Source organism: Haemaphysalis longicornis, unplaced genomic scaffold, assembly GCF_048455015.1.
Source record: "Haemaphysalis longicornis isolate Haplotype H1 unplaced genomic scaffold, Haemaphysalis longicornis Haplotype H1 scaffold_14, whole genome shotgun sequence".
Taxonomy (NCBI): domain Eukaryota; kingdom Metazoa; phylum Arthropoda; class Arachnida; order Ixodida; family Ixodidae; genus Haemaphysalis; species Haemaphysalis longicornis.
The window spans coordinates 47097365-47118363 of NW_027526245.1; the positions used below are offsets into that span (position 1 = coordinate 47097365).

Genomic DNA, 20999 nt, shown 5'->3' on the forward strand with positions numbered 1-20999 from the left:
GACTGAGGCTGTGTGACTTGCTCCGTATCTTAGAGGTAGGGTCTGCCGCATTCGGTGCCACGTGTGAGAGAACGCGGGTCATTCTTTGCGACAAGTGTGCATCGCCCGGAGCAGCGGGCTGATATTTCTAGCGCTCGAGCAATGCGCGCGCAATGGCACTCGGAGGACACGAGTTCCCCGCAGGATTGACGCAATGCGAGCATTCGCGGCTGCCACTCGGCACGCTCGCACGGAACTCTGGCAACAAGTATGGTAGAACTATTTTTCCCTCCTGTCGTACATACTCTTTTTACCAAAGCCTTCGTCAAGCAAACATTCAAAGGCATTATTGTTCTCAGCCCAAGGTCCTCGCCACTGGGATTGCAACTTCGGCTTCGTCACTCGCGACAGCGGAAGCCTATTAGCTTAGCCTAAGGTGGCCCGTCGTCGGGAGCATCACGTGCGAGTGGGGGTGAGTCGACGTGCACTGCAGCAATATCGTCATTATAAATGCCCCTATCTCGTGGTTTCGACAACGGTTTTCGTTGGGAGCGGTAGCCGCTCGAGGGCCTCACGGAAATCAGAAGGCGCTGAGGTTACTGCTGGACCGGCTGAAACAACCGCAGCCATATTATCATGGAGCTCATTCGGCTCGTTCTGTTTTCTCTCTGGAGCATTACTGTTATTTGGTTATCGCTTTTAGTCACTCCGTTTAACTCCCAGATAGTGACACTTTCCGCTTTAACCTTTTCCTCAACGATTTCACAGGCTTGTTCTCTCTGCAGCACTCTGAAACCGAATGTCTTTCGACGCAACAGGTGATTTAACCAGTACCCCGCACGGGGCACCTTGAGCAATCTTGGTGACGGTACTGGCGATACCGCGGACCCCGAGCCCCCAAACATAAGCTGGATCCAACCGTGGCGATGTGTTTATAGGTGGAGGGTTAGAAACCATGAACGGTGGCCGTCGGAGCCCAGGTCAAGCTCCGGCGGATGGGCTCCCTGTCTGTTTACCAGGCAGGGAGCTCCGGGACCTCTCAGGCTATCAGGGTAAGGTTTGAGAAGAAAGAACCCCCGTCCCCTGCTTCTATACTATGATGTATGGCATTCTCTAAACCCCCCCCCAAACGTGATCGGTCCCTGAAAAGGGGCCGCACCAAAGTATCTTTTCCTTTATTGCCATCTTTGACATTTCCTGAACCGGATAATTTCTCTCGATTTCTTGTGATGGAATCGCTCAATCCAACCCACCCTCTAGCATCTCAGTCAGTCTTCTTGATCGCCAAGTATCTTGAAGCCATAGTAGGAAAATCATATAAGTGCAAAAAACAAAGGTCTGGTGAACTCCTCATCGAAACAAATGACAAGCAGCAGTCCACGAAGCTTCTAGCTCAGACTAGACTGGCTGATCTAGACATCAGGGTCACACCCCATCGGAGCCTCAACAGCTCCCAGGGTGTGATATCCGAAACAGATCTCCTGAACGAAACGGATGCGGATCTCCTTGCCGGCTTGAAGGATCAGGGCGTCACTGCCGTGAGACGCATCACTATCCGCAGAGACGACAAGGAGATTCCCACCAAGCACATTATCTTGACATTCGACCGCGCAGTTCTTCCACAACACATCAATGCAGGTTTCATCCGTTGCTCCATCCGTCCGTACATCCCGAATCCGCGGCGCTGTTTTAAGTGCCAGCGGTTCGGGCACGGTACAACCTCTTGCCGTGGCCGAACGACGTGTGCGAAATGCGCGGCGCACGATCATCCGACTGACAACTGTCCATCCGAAACCCTCACTTGTGTGAACTGCGGCGGTCCGCATGCAGCGTACTCCCGCAAGTGTGAAAAATTCCAAATGGAAAAAAAGATAATTAACATCAAGGTCACGGAGAACATCACCTTCCCAGAGGCACGAAAGAGGTTCGCCTCTTTTCCTCTGGGGAGGTACGCAGACGCGGCTCGCCGGGGGGTGGAGCGGCGTCTGGTTTCCACAGGGACCCAGTTCAGCGAGTCTGACCTGGTCCCGCCCCCGCCCCCCGCTGGGTTGCCTCACGCAGCCCAACCCGGCACCACGCCGCTTGCTGAGGCAGCAGCGGTTGTGGTGCAAACCACTTCTGTCGGGACCGGTGCCGCTCCCGCCTCTGTCTCCCCGTCCTCCAGTCCGTTGGAGGGTACCGAGGTGATGGACACCACGGGCCCCGCACCGGCTCCCACCGTCACCGCACCGCCCGTGCCACCTCTGGTGCCCCGGACGCCCTCGGCGGTGGCGGCTCAAACGAAGGGCTCCCGAGGGGGGGCCAAGTCCGGGGGGCCCGGTCCGTCGGGCACCCCTCGGACATCCGACGACGAGATGGATGTCGGGCCGTTCCTGCCTGCAACGCAGCGCAAGGAGCGGCCACCGACTTCCAAGCCTACAGACAGGCCTAAAAAGCCTAACCCCAGAGTAACAGCCCCGAAAGACGACACATGAACACATACACACACTCCATTCATTCTTAAACCTAAATAATGGGAACAGAAAACATCATTCAATGGAACTGCAGAGGCCTCCTTAAAAATCTTGATGATGTGTATGATATCCTGCATGCCAATCAGCCAAGTCTCATGTGTCTCCAAGAGACTCACCTCAATTCCAAACAGACAAATTTCTTAAATAGATACATGGTATTCAGAAAGGACAGGGTTGGCTGCACACACTCTTCAGGAGGTGTGGCAATTGTCGCCCGGAAATCCTTAGCCTGCCACCCTGTCACTCTGAACACTGTCCTCGAGGCTGTAGCAATTCGAACAATAATATTTAATAGGTTGGTAACGGTGTGCTCCATTTACATTCCTCCTGATCATGCACTTTCGAGCTCTGATTTCGAGGCGCTGGTCGACCAGCTGCCCGAACCATACATACTAACAGGCGACCTTAATGCGCACAACTCTCTTTGGGGCTCCTCCAGAACGGATGCCCGAGGTCGCCTGATAGAGAAATTTCTTACATCTTCAGGAGCATGCCTTTTCAACAAAAAACAGCCTACCTACCATAACTTAGGACATAATACGTACTCATATCTCGACTTGGCTATTGGTTCTGCAATTCTCTTTCCATGTCTTGAGTGGGGCGTGGGCACGGACCCATATGGTAGTGACCACTTCCCCACATCCCTAACATACAGAGGTAAAGGCCCATGCAGTCCATCTGCCCATAAAAGGTTTAATGAATCAAAAGCAAACTGGAGTACATTCACAGAAACATCTAAACTACACCACACAACCATAAAACACCTACACGTGGAGGAAGCAGCCCAACTCGTCACGGCGCACATAGTCGACGCCGCCGAAAAGTCCATGCCCCAGGCCTCCAGTGCGTCCCGCAACCCAAGGAGGCCCTGGTGGAACGAGGACTGCAGGCGGGCGCGAGAGGCCCAGAACAAGGCGTGGGGTGTCCTTCGCCGGTACCCCACGTCAGATAACCTCATTTCGTTTAAACGGGCAAAGGCTTTGGGGAAGCGAGTGCGTCGTGAGGCAAAAAGGGAGAGTTGGCGCGCCTTCCTCACTTCCATAAACTCATACACCGACACTCACAAAGTCTGGACACGAATACGAAAACTAAAAGGACAACAGACACACAGCCTGCCCCTGGTTAGTACAACAGGGGACACACTGGAAGACCAGGCTAACACACTCGCACAACACTTCCAACACGTGTCCAGCTCAGCACACTACACTAATACTTTCATGCAACACAAAACTAATGCAGAAAAGAAGCCCTTACGAGACAAGAACAAGTCGAATTCTGCTTACAACTCTGAATTCACACTTCATGAGCTGAAGGTTGCTCTTTCCACCTGTAAGCCCTCAGCTCCAGGGGCAGACAGCATTACATACACCATGATACAACACCTACACACAGACACTCTTGAGACACTCCTACACCTCTACAACAGAATATGGCTTTCGGGGCAGCTTCCAAGGTCTTGGAAGGAGGCTATAGTTGTGGCCTTTCTGAAGGAGGGGAAGGACCCTTCCTCTCCCGCAAGTTATCGTCCCATCGCCCTCACAAGCTGCCTGTGTAAGCTCCTCGAGAAGATGATAAACCGTAGGCTAGTGTACTTTCTGGAGTACAATGGTCTTCTCGAGGGCTGCCAGGCAGGCTTCAGGGTGGGGCGATCTACCAATGATCAACTTCTTGCACTGGAATCCTACATAAAAGATGCATTTGTCCATAACCAGTTCTGCCTTACTGTATTTTTCGATATTGAAAAAGCTTATGATACAGCCTGGCGCTACGGCATCCTCAGGGACCTTAAGTCATTTGGTGTCTCTGGCAACATGATGAACACTCTTTGTAGTTATTTGGCCGAACGAACCTTTCGAGTGAGGGTTGGTGGTGCACTCTCCACTGTATATTTGCAGGAAAATGGTGTGCCGCAAGGTGGAGTTCTAAGCTGCACCTTGTTTATAGTTAAGATGAACTCCCTCCGAAAGTCATTGCCGCCGACCATTTCCTGTTCCATCTATGTAGACGATGTGCAAATATCTTTTAAATCCTGTAACCTGTCAATATGCGAACGTCAAGTACAACTCGGTGTTAAGAAACTAGCTGGCTGGGCGGACCTTAACGGGTTTAAACTGAACCCGGCCAAGAGTACTTGTGTTGTATTTTCCCGCAAGCGCGGGATTAACGCCGACCCTGAGATTACGCTTAACCGTGCACCTATTCCTGTTAAACGGGAGCACAAATTTTTAGGTGTCATATTTGATAACAAGCTCACGTTCATACCTCACGTCAAAACACTTAAACATAAATGCCTCAAAACACTAAACATTCTCAAGGTCCTCTCCCACCAATCCTATGGTGCAGACAAAGAACAGCTTCTCCGGGTCTTCACCGCGTTAGTCGGGTCTCGATTAGACTACGGCAGTGTCGTGTATGGGTCGGCATCGAAAACAACGCTAAAAAGTCTTGATCCAGTACTGCACTTGGGTCTGCGCCTTGCGTCGGGTGCGTTCCGCACTAGCCCGGCCCAGAGTCTATATGTTGAATGTAATAAGTGGTGCCTTGAGTACCAACGGACGTATGTGGACTTTCTCTACGCTTTTAAAATTTCGTCTTTGAAGGACCATCCTTTTAAACGTGTTTTTAATGATACATCCACATCGCCACTGTTTGTAAATCGCCCGTCTGTTCCTTTGCCGTTCTCACTTAGAGTGAGACAGGAAGCTTCAAATTTCGACATCTCCTTTTTAGACATTCACACATCTTCTTTTACTGACGTCTTACCACCCTGGGAGCTTCAACCTGTGTGTTGTGACTTGTCCTTCGTGAAAATTGATAAAACCAGGGTACCACAAACTGCTATTTTGCAGCACTTCTTGTCCCTGCAGTTCAAGTATGAATGTGCAGAGTTTTACAGTGACGCATCAAAAACTGCCCTTACTGTGTCCTGTGCGGCGCACGGACCAGATTTTAGAGTCTCTAAGACCTTGAACTCGAAGACCAGCATTTTTACGGCAGAAGCTCATGGCGTTTTGCTTGTTTTAAATCACATAGTGCAACATGAAATACCCAAGTCTATCATTTTCACAGATTCACTGAGTGTTGTACATGCATTGTCATCCAACAAGTCTTCTAAAAACCATGTTCTTAATGTAGTCTATAAAACCATTATGTCCGCGTATGCATTAAATCTCGAGGTGATCATGTGTTGGGTTCCTGGCCACTCTGGGATTGCGGGAAATGAGACCGCTGATCAGATGGCCGCTGCTGCTGCACATACAAATACACCGGACATAGCAACAGTACCCTACACAGACCTCAAGCCACACATAAGACAACACCTGCGAAGAACATGGCAAACACACTGGGACGAACAGACAGACAACAAACTACATGTAATAAAGCCACACTTGGGACGGTACATATCTGACTCACACAACAGACACTCGGAAGTCGCCTTGGGTAGGCTACGGATAGGGCACACGCATGCAACTCACTCGTATCTGCTGACGGGATCTCCTAGACCCCAGTGCAGCAGGTGCGGAGAGGCCCTATCCGTAGTGCACATACTAATAACATGCAAGGCACTTCACACAACACGACGCAAACACTTCAGAGAACTCTACAGACAACATATTCCCCTACATCCATCGTTTTTCCTAGGTGATGATGCCATTGTTTCCGTGAAACGTGTGTTTGAGTATTTGTCCGACGTGAAGTTTTTAAACCTCATTTCCTATCACGCATCATGAAATCTGGCCCTTTACACCAGCCATCCTCACTGTCTTTTATTGATTTTACTTTTGTTCTTGCTTATTGATTTCAGTGTCTAAGTTCTCACCTCTCATATTTAACCACTGTTTTGGCGCTCTTTGCCCTAGTTGGCCTTGCGCCATTAACATCCAACCATCATCATCATCATTTAACCAGTACGAAGAAAGGTGCCGGTATTGTGACAGAAGTCATGTCGGAACACCCACCCGGTTGACCAGTTCACCAGACGGTCCTCCGATGCCAACTCAAGCAATCGGCAGGTGCACGCTGCATATTGCTGTTGCGACCTCTTTCACCCTAACCCTCTGTCCTGTCAGCGGATCAAGCTAACGTAGAAAGGGTCAACCAGATTTACCGTCCCTGCGGGGTCCCGCAGTATTGTCTGTTGTCTAAGAGTTCGCCTACGTAGGCACTAGAAGCGGCCTGCCGTTTTTGCTATGGTGTACCACATGAAAGGCATGCTTGCAGATTTTGCAATTCACGGCGAAATGCCCTGTCTCAGAACTCATTGAACATGCTGACTCTTTGCGTGTTTCAAAATCCTTTTTTCTGAAAGTCCGCCTTTGCGTATCCGCTCTTCTGGTTTTCCGGCGTGTTTTTTGCCACAAGTGCATCAGCTTGTTAGCCCTACTGTTTGCCGATGATGCCTCGTCGTTAGGTCCTGACTTGCCAGGCTTCAGCCCGCCTTGCGCCTGCTCCCCTTGCGCACCGCGTCGTGCGACAAACCTGTCGGTTAGCTTCGCTGCCCATCCAGAGTGTTTACATCCGACCGGTCTTGCACCCACTGCTTCAGGTTTTCTGGTAGTGAGAGGGAAAACTGTTCTAGAGCGAAGCACTCAATCACTTTCACAGGCACGGCCGACGCTTTACGCCTATTAAAGCGACTCATCCATATTGTCCCTCAGCCTATACACCAACTACTAGTATGACTCGCCCTTACCTCACTTGCACTCACGGAGCTTCTGCGAAACGCCTCCGCAGAAAGATTGTACTTGCGCAACAGTCTGGAATTTGCCTGTTTGAAGTCCTGCGCCACCTGTTTTGGCAAGCGGGTCATCACGGCGGATGCCCGACCAGGCAAAAGCGCAAGCGAAAAGCGCAAACCAACGCTTCTCGTGCGTACGCTCAAAATTGACCAAAAACACCGAATGTTCTCTTACCTTGTAGGTCATTGGGTCACTCACTCGAAACGAAGGTCGCTCAGTGCGCCCTCACTGCACGCTGCAATCACTCTGATGCCTAGGCAGACCAACGGCCACCTCGAGTAGCTTCATATCGATTTCATGATGGCTCTTTTTTATAGTGTTGAAGTAGGAGCTTCTCTTTTTGATTTCATACTATTTCTTCTTTGTTCCCACTTAAAGTTCTCGTTTCTTTCGCTCGAATTACTGTTCGCGTTTTTTTTCTTCTAGCTTCAGCTCTCTCGTTTTGCTGTCTCGTCTCTTGTCTCGCTCTTCTATGCTTGCATCCACGTTCCTCTTATTGCCTCTCCAGCTTCCCTTCTCTGTGTTGTTGCTGGCGCTGAACCTCTGCACCCTGATCTTTCAACGGTCGCCCGTTCATTATTAACCTGAATGCAATCTGAAGCTCATCATCGCCAGCACCACCAGCGAATATAGCGTTTGAACACATCCGAAACACCAAAGCGGTACTCTTGTTCAATATCAAACAACAGAGGCTCTCTTAACACTTTCAAATTCACGGCTGTCTTTGGTACTACTTTCCACTGCACCAACATCCTTTTGCGCGAATAATCCACGGGACAAAATACACGCCATATCAGTAGCCTCTGAAGCCCGGCAAAACTCAGTGAACAAAACTCACTGTTAACACAAGTAAAAGTGTTGTGGCGCCTTTTTTTTTCTTGGTTCAACGCTGTACCCGACGGTCTCATTGATTCAGAATAGTGTTATTCAGGTCAAATCTTGATTTTGTAAGTTTTTGTTTTTTCGACGGACTGTTGCGTTATGGCATAAATATGATTGATGTGTGCGGAAACTCGGGTTTGAGCTCTTTGAGAAAGAGTTAAGTAATAATGTGTTTTTTTTTTCTGCTTTCTGTGCTGCGCACCTGTAATCACTCCTGCTTTGTCTCAGAAACTGACAAAGGAGTATCTGTAAATATATCAATATATAAATAAAATTTCCGCACTCAAAACTGACCGCCCTAAACTATGCATAGTCAGCCGCCCTGACATCTCTTATGTCGGATCCCACACAGGTGGCTCCAGTTACATTGAAGAAGGAGTCCCCGTTCCGAGCTCCATCTGCTCCGTCATGTAGTGGTAGAGTGGTGAACGAGCGGCGAGCAGAAGAGGTGCCTCAGTGTGGACGAGAAAGACCCAGGCTTAAAGTTAACGGGTGTTAGTGCGTGGCGGAGATAAACGGCGACGATAACGGAACAGCACCCTTGCGGCCGAGATCTCAGAATGATTGAGTATAGAGAAGCGCTCGTAACAGAAGCCCGGTTTAATCTGACATCATTCACTGAAAACGCCGATTTTATACAAAACAGAAAAGGTCGCCAATTCTTTCCAGTATTCCGCCCATGATCTGAAAAACATACAGACACACAAGACCACTCTCTCTCCATCTCTTGATTACCGGCGTACTCTGAGCCTCAGAGAGGGGGAAAGCAGTGATCTTAACAGGCGTGGCCCGCTTCCAGATTGCAGTCTAAACAGAACTCTGGTAGAACAGTTTGTTTTGCAATTTCCGCGGGCGTGAATAACCAGCAGCGAGAGCCCACGCGGCGGACGCGCTCCGTCTAGTCATGAAATGCTGGAGGTAGGCGCGCCTTGCCGCCAAGCCAAGGAAAGCTTCACCGCCATAGGCCAAAGTTGCTGCACGCGCACCCAGTTAGCGGCGCGCTGAATCGTTAATGTGAGACGGGCAGCCCACTAAAGGAACGTATTCGTTACAACATTTCCCTATACCTGCTGCAAACAGCTTGGATCATAACAGGTTAGTTTTTGAGCTGGAAGGCCAGCTCATTTTTGCTCAGTGCAAGAAACGCCATGGCTTTTAAAGCAAAGCATCGAGTCAAATTTGGGCAATATGCCCTCACCCAAGAGAAGACCAACCTAAAGCATTTTGGATGGCTAGTCGTCTGTTAGATCTATGGTAAATGCGCTCTGAGGGCTATGGCTAACACTCATGACGCAATATTTCCAATCGAGTTCCGGTAGTCATAACACGCTCAAGTCACATGCAGGTCCGGAAATAATATAGGCTCAGACCGCGATCAATAAATAGTTTTACTGAGACCAATGCGAACTCTTATATAATTTTTATGTGGTTTAGTATCCCGAGGCATTTTAAAACAAACATACCAGTGTTTTTTCTCCCAATGTTCTAAAGGTCTTCGTTCTGTACGCCGAATGGTAGGTATTAACAGACGTCAGAACAGTCACTTTCCTCATGAAATTAGCTCTTGGCTTGGCTTCAAGCCCAGCAAAAGCCAGAAGAAAACGAGCAACATCGCTTTTATTCGGACTACATAGCTTGTAGGATGATATATTCCAAGTGCAGAATTCAGGCGGACTAAGATTTCGTGCATTTTTTTAGTGTGTAAGAACACTTTGCTGCAAAATCGAATTTACCGCTAATGCTCGGTTGAAAAAAAGCTACTGTTCAGTGTCTTCAAAAGTAATGTGCCCAAGATAGTTCAGGAAAAATAAACTCTGATGATGCCTTTACTTAGGTTCTGCGTCGCCTAAATTTCGTCTGCAGAATACTCCCTTTGAAATCCACGTTCACAAAATCACATGCCTTAGGTATTTTGTGTTTATTAGTTCTTTTTATTTCCTTCGTAGATTGCCGAATTTACCATGCAGCTAGCAAACACACATCAAACATTTTAGATGCGAAGCATGTCATGCTCTGGGCTGTGTCCTTTGTTGTCTGGGCTGTGTTGTCTTTGTTGTCCGCCGTCCGCACTCTACTGCGCATGCGCGTCTCTTTAGCCACGTCAGCGTTTGGCCTTACGTCAGCGCAGTCCACTATAAAAGGAAGTAGTTATTCGGCGCCCGGTTTCGATGCCACGACTCTCTGCTGCAATGGGAGGTACGTGGCGCTCTTCCCACTGCTCTACAAATTGAGACGGGAGCATGTGCTACGAACGCGCCTTATGTCCTTCACTCATTCAAACTACGTCAAGAAGCTACTGATACAATGAAGGCACGCGAAGCTGAATGTCAACGGAAACGACGAACTGAAAACTTTAGAGGAGAATGTGGAGTTTCCCGTGGGAAAGCTGTGGCGGGAAGCGCCACGCGCCTTGCAGCTCAACCAGAAAAGAGGGCGAAGAGGGCGGGAGGCGGGGTAGGAGCGTGAGCACGCAATAAAGAAAGACGAGAACAAGGAGGTGTTCGATCAGGTAACGCGACTGTCGGTCGCATCCTCGCATCCTCCCTTCCCATCCTCCTCATGGTTCCCCACGGGAAAATGGTGTAGTTTTCATTTTCTTTCTTGGGTATATGCTTATCCTAGACAAATTACACTTGAAAACTCTTAACGCAATAGAATTTTATTGACGCTGTTTCGGTAAACTAGCTAGCAGCCCTGAGGTTGCATGCCTTCGGCCTAACTGCCCATTGCTGGCAAAGCATTAAAATGGGCTAGTCTGTTCAAAGTACGCGTATGCATTTAGAAGCATGTAGCGGAAGCTCAGAAAAAAGCGCTAGTTTATGTGGACGTAATTTCACTAAATTACGAATGTTTTGTTATCTGGGGTGGCTGTAAAGTTTTCTATTTCCAAGAAATTTTATTTTAAATTAGTTAATGCGTTTTTATATGGTAGTGTGCCGAAAAACACCGATTGCAAAGTATTCAAATTCACAATATTGTTTTTGATCTGTATCGTCCGCATTAAAAGATGGCACAATTGAAAAAAGCCAAACGAAATTTTCTAGAGATAAGGCACAGTGCACAATACTTACTAAATCACCGCATCTGAGAGTGGCAGTATCAGTCCCGGAAAATTCTCTCATGCCCCTGCAGAAATAAAAGCATTTCAATTTACACAGGGTACTTTTACATGTTTTAAGAAAATGTATATGTTGAGTACGTGAGGTTTTAACGGGTACCCATATGTCACAGAATTTGCAACAATTTTAAACAGAAATATTGGCTGGTAAGACAAACTCCACTTCGCACCTACTGCGTAGCAAACCGCCCAATTTATATCCATAAAACAGAAACATGTTTTCGTGTACTGTGCCCACACGCAATGCATAAATGATATTGCATGAATGCATAAACTTTATGGTAATAATTTTCGTGCACCCCCATAAAATTGCATGAAATTTTCACATTTTCTTTGCTCGCCTATCTTAGATTTCCTTTCTTAGTTGTTGTCCTCAAAATATTCACAGGCAGGCCGCGCTTCACGGAGCAACTTTGCCAGAATAAAAGCTCCACGTGGATGGTGTGCATTAGATTTAAACACGCGACGCCCTGCTCGCGCTTTACCCTTTGTGTCGAGCGCATTCTCTCTTTTCGCGTAATTTGTGATGCAACTTTTCCGGCATGCCCGGTCCTTCGTGTTAATAACAATGTGCTTCCGCGAGGCACACAAGTGCCCGCTGTTGTCTGATGTCTCGCGTCCTACAGACTCACCAACTGGCCCCGGGGTGATACAGTCGAACAATACTGCGCTCTTCGGAGAACTAGACGGTTAGGTCCACTGATCTCGCCACCTATCAAGGTGGTCTCGCATTTGACAACGTAATTCAGGCGTGGTTTTTGTTTAGTGGCGGTAAACGCGAAGCGCTTACTGGCCTTGTAAAGACATTCTACGGACACTCATGGGATGACGAGGCAAGTCAAGTGGTGGCAAACACTGCTTTTTTCTTTTCACCCTCAGTTTTTTTTCCTACAAAAATAAAATATAATTCATTGATTGAAGCCCGCTGCGAAAACAGTCCAAATCGCTGCTGTCTAAAGTAGTCACAGTATCCATGACAATACGCAATGTCCCTTCAACGCCTATAAAAACACCCCTTATTATAGGTTCCTTGTGCTTTAAACTGGTTTAAGTCTTCCGTAAAATGAGGTCTTCGGAAAGCAGTATATTATTTAAACTTTTTCAAGATAACAATGCCTCATCTCCCGTTGGGTGGTTCTGTGACAGTTGCTTTATTATCCCATGAGGGCACATGAATGAACGAAGACGTCATGAATTCGTTTGACGAAAGCGTGTCTGGGAATTTTTATAAAGCTTTCATAGTGCGACTTCCATCTTCCGGGTCCTTGGTTTTTTGCTATCGCAGCACCCGTGTAGTAGCTGTTAGGTGTTACATATGCTTGGCCGCACATGTAAAAAGGTGCGGCAAAAAGAAGAGAGCCAACAAGGCGCCTGCTCTGGCTTTAGGGGAGATTTTTACCCACACTGGGGCTGCTGCAGGGCTTAAGCGATGGTCTTGTAGAATCGTGTCGCTTAACGTTACTGCCACCGTTGAAGTGCGTCGTTCCACCTGTGATTGCCTATCGTGCTCAAACAAGGTCTATGGATAGAGGCACCACGGAGCACTGTGTGGATGGTGAATTTGTTTTCACTTTCTCCGGCAGTCCTGACCAACCCTTCTCGTAGGAAAAAGCGCCAATTTCGGCGTTGTTTAGACGTTGGCATGCTTCTCTCATCTTGAAAGGAAGTCTTGCCGGTGCAAACTGGAAGAGACACCGCCGGGATTCGGACGTCGTTTGAATGCTACCTTGGCTGAAACAAAAAAACCTCCGTCGCATGCCCCCGCGCGAGGAACACGAGTAAATGCAGAGAATTGGGTGTGGTCACGTGGCGTAGGTTGTGGTAGTTGGCGGTGGTAGTTGTAGTTGTTATTGTCGTACGGGTGCGTCGACGGCGCTTGAAGGCCAAGTACGACGAAATGCACGAGGCGCTGCAGCACGGGGAGTTTGCGAGCTTGCACGAGTTCCTTCGCGCCTTCGACGTGAGGTCCGGGGAGGAGTACGCGGAGATTCTGCGGGCTGGCGCGTCGCGTCCGTGCGTGCTTCACGCGAGGACCCCTGCTGAGAAGCGCGTGAACGCGTTCAACCCGTGGATCGGAAGGGTTCTCGACTCCAACATGGACCTGCAGATTATCCTCGACCACTACGCGTGCGCGGCGTACGTCATGAACTACGTCAACAAGGCCGACCGCGGCATCTCGTTCTCGTAACGCGGGGTCCGCCGCTCGCCGCTGACGTTTCGAAGCCGTGTCTCGCTCTCGATTCGATGGATCCGCAGCTCGACGCTGACGACTGGCGGCGGCCTCTCGTTCTCGACGCTCGGGATCGGCCGCTCGACACTGACGCTTCGCCGCTGCCTTAGCGCGCAGTAGAGGGAGAGGAGGTAGCACCTGCTGCTGCAACGCCTCTTTCAGCGCCGGAGCACGCGCATGCACGCCCGCACCTGTTGAGAGCGAGGAGGAGCGGGGGAGGGGCGCACGTGCTGGCTGGCTGCGGATGCCGATCGCCAACGGACGGGTGACATTGTGAGTTAAAGAAATGCTCTGCATTTAAAAGAATATGCCCAGGGCACTTGCACTTCTGGAATAATTTCAAGAGCTGGTTACAGCAAGAACGCCGTACAGCCTATTCGTGCAAAATCTTTATGGTCATGGTCCTACGGTTGCAGTTACCAATTTGGTATCAGCCAACCTGATGCATTCTGTAAACTCACGGGTGACTTTGGCGAGCTGGTAATTTTATACTAAAGAGTAGATCACTGTTCCAAGAAATGTGATGATATTCACATCCTTCGCTTCCAGCATATTTCTCGTGAGTCGTGGTTATCTAGAGAAAACCGGACCTTGGGGTTCTTTGTACTTTTACTAATCGTTTTCTTCTTCAGTGACATTTAGGGCACGCTGTTTTAAACAGTATGGCTACCCGTTGAGGAGTGAAGTAGAGGAGTGGAAACGACATTAAAACTTTGCTATCATGTGTGAAGAGTTCATGCGTTTCCTTGAAAAATTTAGACATGGAATGTAAAAAATTAGTTTAGGAATGCCGCATAGACAGAACGTAGTCCACTGTTCTGAGAAGCAGGTGCCGTCCCTCTTATTTTTCAACCTCATTATCTACAATATAAGACGTGAGCATGATTGCCGTGAGAGGTACATATAGGTATGTTAATACGTAGAACTGCTAGGGGCCAAATATTGCACCCCTAGTTCTAATAATAGCATGGACGTCTCTGTCACATAGTAGAGAAATGCATAGAGCCACTCCAGTTTGCCTAATTGTGCCCTCATGTTACACACGGTATACAATGAGCGCTAAAGATGCAATGTCACCTACGTAGGCTCAAAGACGCTGACGTGTCATTGTGGTGCCGCTAGAGGATAATAATAACTGCCTAAAAGTATTGTATAGTACTAGAGGTATGAAAACTACCGTTTCTTGGTATCATCACAGGGACACATTGAATCAATCGGTGGAATATGGAAGTAATTCTCTGCACTTCTCATACACTTTTGATGGCGTTTCATTTTAAGGATATCCCTGCACATTGTTCCGAGGATGATGTGGTGAAACCTTATGGCTGCCGCCTGAGAGACCATGGGGCTATGTGCCCGCGACATGCCGGCTATGCGCCTAGCGCTGACAGAGAACGAAGAGGAAGACGAGGATTTGTCTCTCGCTCGTATTGCGGCCATCTTGCCAGACTGGTGACTATTTCCAGTCGGACTGATTTTGTGTAAATACCTGTTAATACACCAGTATTCCTTGCGCCTTCCTTAGTTAAGTAAGCATTATTCAGTTTTTGTTAGCGCATCTGACTCATTGAGGCTAAACTTTGCACAGTTTGTTGTGCATGTGTGCGTCCTATGCAGCAGCCAGCACTTCTGAACGCCTCTGTGAACAAGTGGCTTCATGTCTGAGTAGGAAGGTTGCAAAACATTCTTGGCACTGCGGGGAGCAGCCGGTGTGGAATTCTTGTCAGCAGTTTAATTTTCTTTATTACCATGGTGTTCAGGATCCAACTATTGAAGCTTTTTATAAAACTGCCCTAGGACGCCAGTATGAAATAATAAAATAAATAAAGTGAGAACACCAATAAAAATAAAAAGTACTTAATGGCTGAATAACTCTACCCAGCCTTGTCCCAATCAATATATTGCTCAATGTAACTTATTAATAACTGCACCTTCAGTACTGCAAGTGCATTCAGCAATCATTTCAATTAGGCGCCCACAACTTCACTCGTTTGAATCTTATTCTCAACGTTTTTGCTGCATTGAATTATTCCCATCCCACTTCTTCTGATATAATCCATACTACTAAGAAAAAGAAACGGTACTGGATCTAGCTGATGTGGTATTTATGGTTCCTATTTAATTGTAATTCGATTTTTGTCTATTCTGTTGATGATTTAAAGATATTTTTATTATACCGCACAATTGAACGGGTGTCACAAATCGCAAAGAATTAATCCGGCCCATAAAATAGTTCACGTACGATGTAAGAATAAATAATTCCCATATCTATTTTCTGTTGTTATGTGAAACTTCAGAAAACAACCGTGGCCCATTATTACAAAAATAGTAAAAATTAGTTCGCTCAGTTTTTAGTTTGCTGTTTCTGCTGCCTTTCCATCGACATTGCAATCACATCAGCAACACATAACAGATTTTTTATTGGCCATGGTGACGTTGCTTGCGTCGTGTTTCAATATTTTTAACCCCATTTGGAAATACTGACCATAAAACTCGGTGATAAATTCAAGCGCTTTCGCATAACCTGTCTTGCTCTAAATTTATTATAATAATATGGTGTATTTATTACACCATTCCTTATCTCAACTATAAAGACACTTTCTTCAAGGCTCGATCTCGGGTTTGTTGCTCTTTTTAATTTACACAAATGCAATGTGCGTAACATTTTCCCAATGTTTACCGTATTTGTTAATCTCCCACTTCGCTCTACCCTTCAGTAAAATTACAGTAGCTTCCTTTTACGGAAAGCTGCTTGTATTCAGTTACTCAGTAGTGTTTCTATTTACACTCTCAAATATTTTTGTTCCTTGACTCAAGGTATTTTTCTAAATTGCATGAGGGCTTCGTCAGCTGGTAATTGAAGCCGCCATTTATTGCTTCCTATTTGGGTTTCAATTCATTGATTGATTGAATAATAAATTATGAGACTAATTGATTGATTGATTGATTGGCAGTGGTTTCGTTCTTTAGGCACGAATGAACCGAAATAACAATTCCTGTTTAAGTTCGTAGCAGATAGTAACTCTACTCGCCTCTTTGCTTACCCACAATGCTTTCAAATTTCTAAATTTCCTTTAGCAACCTCTACAGCCTCGACGTTTGCAGCATCAGTTATAAAGAAATTATTTCGTAAATGTAGGTTTTGATTGACACCGTGAAATTGCGGGAAAATTTGCGCATTGTTTTTATTTCCAGCCTAAACCTCTGATACTCCATTGCTTTTCGCATAATTCGTAAGTACTCTTGGTGCGCAGGCTACCAAATCTAGCCTAAATATCAAACCACTGGAAATGAAAATGTGGTAAGAGTTTTCGTTTTGATATCACACTATTCTTCCCTGTTCTTCAGTTACGAAGTGTTGGTTTCATTCGTTTCATTCGTTTAGTCTATGTTGTTTTTGCTTGGCTTACTAGTCCGTTTTTGTTTTGTTGGTGGTTAGCCACTCCTAGTTACACATTTTATCCCAAGTCATAGCCTCTCTCTGTATGCTCATCCTGTATCCATACGCAAAATTTTAGCTTTCCACTTAGAGAAATCTATAAATCTCGCTCTTTTTGCAGCTTTCATAGCTGTTATTATCTTTAGAGTTGACAATTTACACACAATTCACCTGTGGGGTGTTTTCTAAACCGGAACACAACTTGGCGAGGGGGGCTATAGCATTTAAGTATGCTGCTCACGAGTTCCTTTTTGAAATTTTGTGGGCTGGTGCAACCCTGCAGCGGCAGAAGTTGAAGTGTGCACTGGCCCGGAATTTATGTCGTGCCTAAAACCAAAACGCCTACAGTTGTCATCTTTAAGTATCGGCGCAAAACGGTTTCTCTGTGCGAGTGGAGTACTACAGGCATAAATACGAGGGTAGTACTAGTGATTAAGAGAACAATTGTTCCTGACTTTACAGAGCTGAACGTTTATGAGCATTAGCATGTCTTTCAGAAAATCAGCTAACTTAACAATATCGCCGAGAAATTGCCACATGTGCATTATGTTGAACCGTGACCGACTTTTTAAAGTGAAGCTTTTTGCCTCTACCACTAACGGACTCGGTCGCTACGGCTGATGTCCGCGAAGCTTCCGCGAACAAATAAAAGAAGGTACTGGAACCCCAAGGACGCGAACTTGGAACGAATAGAGAAACGGAGCGAGGGCTTGTTGTCTTACCAATTGAGCTACGAAACACGCTAGGACTGGGAAGACAGCGGTGTACCTACTGAGAACCTCTGCGGGTTTACCCCCCCCCCCCCATTCTCGCTGAACGACAGGTAATAGCGTCACGCGACCTTTCGCCGCCGATCTGGTTGTCACACTCGGCGGCAGCAGCAACGATAAAGTGAGATTTTCTAACAACTGGCTTTAGATTCACTCCTTTTCCCGCAAAAAGTGTTTCAAGTCATGTGCTGAACGAATACAACTCAATCAACCACCAGTCATTCATCATGCTTTGATTCAACCTGGCAAAGAATATCTCTAAAGTAATAAAGGCTGTATTTAGATGCATTTCACTTGTCACTGGTTTCACTCTTTGCACTCATTAATTGATGGTAGGGTTTAACCCTAGAAAAAGTGTACAAAATTACCTTCAATATACACATAAAAAAATAACCGAAATAGTTAACCATATAAGTCCCGCAATTTCGACAAAAACGCAGATTCCGCGAAAGCAACATTTTAATCATTCTAACCGCCTCAAGCAACATTCTTGGTCGAGTTTGAAAACACAAGTTTTAGAAACCAAGAGCACAAGTTTTAAAAACAAAAAAAATAAAAAGACAAGAAACAAAATATTTACAAAATGGATGTCGCAAAATCAAATGTTGAATCTTACCCATATCCCATTAACACCCAAACAAAAACAAGAGTCGTGGGCAAAAAAAGTTCTCATTACAAATAAAAAATGGTGAAAAGTGCGAACCGTGCAACAAACTGCATTTCCACAAAAATGCAGATTTGGCTATTGTAACACTTGTAAGTGTAAATTAGCGTAAATATGTGTTATAGGTCGAGAAATTTCAGAAAAACCAGAAGACAAAACGAAAAACAAAATTTTCAGAAAAATGTTGAGACAAAATCGAAAAGATGCATCTTTTACACCTCAACTGCCAAACCAAGAATAAACAAAAAAGTGTGCCAACAATATTCGAAGTACGAATAAAAATAGCAAAAAGGACCAGCCATATAAATTCCTGCTTCTCCACAAAAGTGTTGAAATGCCGCAAGTAACTCCTGCAATCATTATAATAGCGTAAATGGCGATAATTGTTCAGACAAAATTTTGGAACTTTATCACTAAAAAGCAGAAAAATAAGATTTCTTCAAAATTATCTGAGAAAGTAAGAAATCTGCATCTTTTGAAAGTCCCCCTAAAGGCAAGGACAAAAACAAAAATTCCACAACAAAACTCAAAAATTTTGAAAACCTAAAGTAGGAACAATAGAAAAATACAATTTTTCACGAAAATTATCTGCTAAAATCAACTCATTCATCTTACACAGGTATGCCCAAAAGTAAAGAGTAAAAACATATTCCGCTAGAAAATGTTTAAAATTTCATTACACAACGGCGAAAATGGCGACCCGTCTGACTGCTTGCAGTGCCACAGAAATACAGATATGGCGTCATTAAGACGTGTAATCCTTATGATAGCATGACTGGAGATAATTTGCCATTTAGACTTTCAAAAAACCAAGAAATAAAAAAAACAAAATATCATAATTTTATAAAAATGACCCATCAAAATTAAAAATATATGCATATTATAAATCTTCCTGGTAAACAAAAAAATAAAGAGGAAAAGTGAGCACAAGACCGTTAGAAAAACCCACAAAAACTGCGTAAACAGACAAACTCTGCGGTAGCTCTTGCTTTTAAAACAAGACATATTTAGCAAAATTAAGGCACTTCAACCCTAGAATGGTATATATATACACCAATGGTGAAAACAAACAAAAGGAAACCTAAAATAATAAAGTATTCCAGTGTTCCGAAACCCATAGCCATAATTGGCTGCAAGTAACTCACACAAGATAAGCGGCGTGTGTATGCTACGCAGTAGTTAGCAATTCTCTAAATTTCGTCATGCTTTTTGGTTTAGCTGTAGTGCCGTTTAGAAATTGTCTGTGCATAAATGTTGAGGTCAAGTGTTGTGGCAGCTACTTAGAGCAGCATGTTTATTTTTCTTGTGATGAGACAATTTGCCAATTATCACTTTCTTGAGTTCATTAAAAAATGTTGTCCCCCCTTTTTCTTATAACAAATGGTGGGAACAATACCAGCTTTAAAAAGTTACACGAGCTCTAAACTCAAAAGAAAAAATCAAATCGGGGTTAAATCCTGAATTATTTATTGATAGAAGCAGAATTGCAGTTTAAAAGTGTTTCCATTGCTATTTTAAGAAAGCGTCATTCAAACAAATTGGCAAGTATTTGCTGGGAGATTTATACCAAAAACATTGGCTGACCGCTTTAGCCGTATATTGACTTTGTTTTCTATACTTTCAGTGTTTGTTTTTCATCTATACAAAGCAGTCACCTTCTGCAATTCTTTTCCCATCTTTCACCAGTGTTTTTCTAACTACTACAAACAAGTAAATAAATTTGAATCTACTCCGGCAAGTAACAAGTACCTCACCATAAATATTTTTATAGCAGGTGTTGCTTAACGCCAAAAACACCAATTCCAATTTCAAAAGTTTAGCAATATTTATACTTCTACATGAAAATATTTTTTTATATTAGAGCCTACTTACGCAGCAGCAGTTATAACGACCAACACAAGAACCAAACTGAAAGTCTCCATCGCTTGTGAACAAGGTAATGAACACATTGCACGAGGCGCGACAAATGGAAGGAAGATGCTAGCTTTTTTTCTGTATTTCCAACAATATAAAAAATAGTGAATAACGCATTTAAAAGTTTTCTTTAGAATGGATTGTGCGCAGCGTGTTGGCACGCCTGCTAGACAGTGAAATAAAATACCTGGGGATAAGAAGCCTAGGCAGTCCCTTTTATTTATTAGTTTCCGTAAAAAGGCACTTTCTTTGGCAAAGCCTAAACTGCAACAGAACAAAAGAGCCCGGCGGTATTGCCAACAGTACTCAGCTTCGAGAGAATATATTCTGTATTATTTTTGTTGGCACCATTTACGGAGTTCATTTATTTTCTACCAGTCGAAAATGTACACTCGCGAATGAGCTAAATCCCAGTAGCTACGTTATTACAACAGCAATATACGTAATAATGATTTGATAACTCTGACCAAGCGTATCAAAATCTTTTTTAAGTTGTAAGCTCTGAATCTTGTTACAGATATGGAATCTTGTTACCCTTGAATCTTGATTCATTACCTATAAATGTTGTTATCTTGTTATTTGGCCCGCGTTATTTCGGAAATTCTGATATTTCGGTGTTCGTACTGTTTCTGTCCGAAAATTTCTGTGGCCTATGGGCATGGAGCTTCATTATATAAATGCAAATTATCAAACTCACCGCTTCATTTTTTTGAATACCTACACCATCCCGCATGTGAGGTCAATAATCATT

At 45.2% G+C, this 20999-nt stretch overlaps 1 long non-coding RNA gene across 1 annotated transcript in view; it reads right to left on the reverse strand.

Annotated features, from left to right (window-relative positions):
- The window catches only part of LOC144165075 (uncharacterized), a 39154-nt gene extending 18783 nt beyond the window's left edge, over positions 1 to 20371 (reverse strand). The window contains exons 1-2 of the long non-coding RNA XR_013321336.1: positions 20207 to 20371; positions 11185 to 11239 (exon numbers count right to left, since the gene is read on the reverse strand). This is a non-coding gene — a long non-coding RNA (uncharacterized LOC144165075). The remainder of the gene's footprint in view (positions 1 to 11184; positions 11240 to 20206) is intronic.
- Between the last annotated feature and the right edge of the window lie 628 nt (positions 20372 to 20999).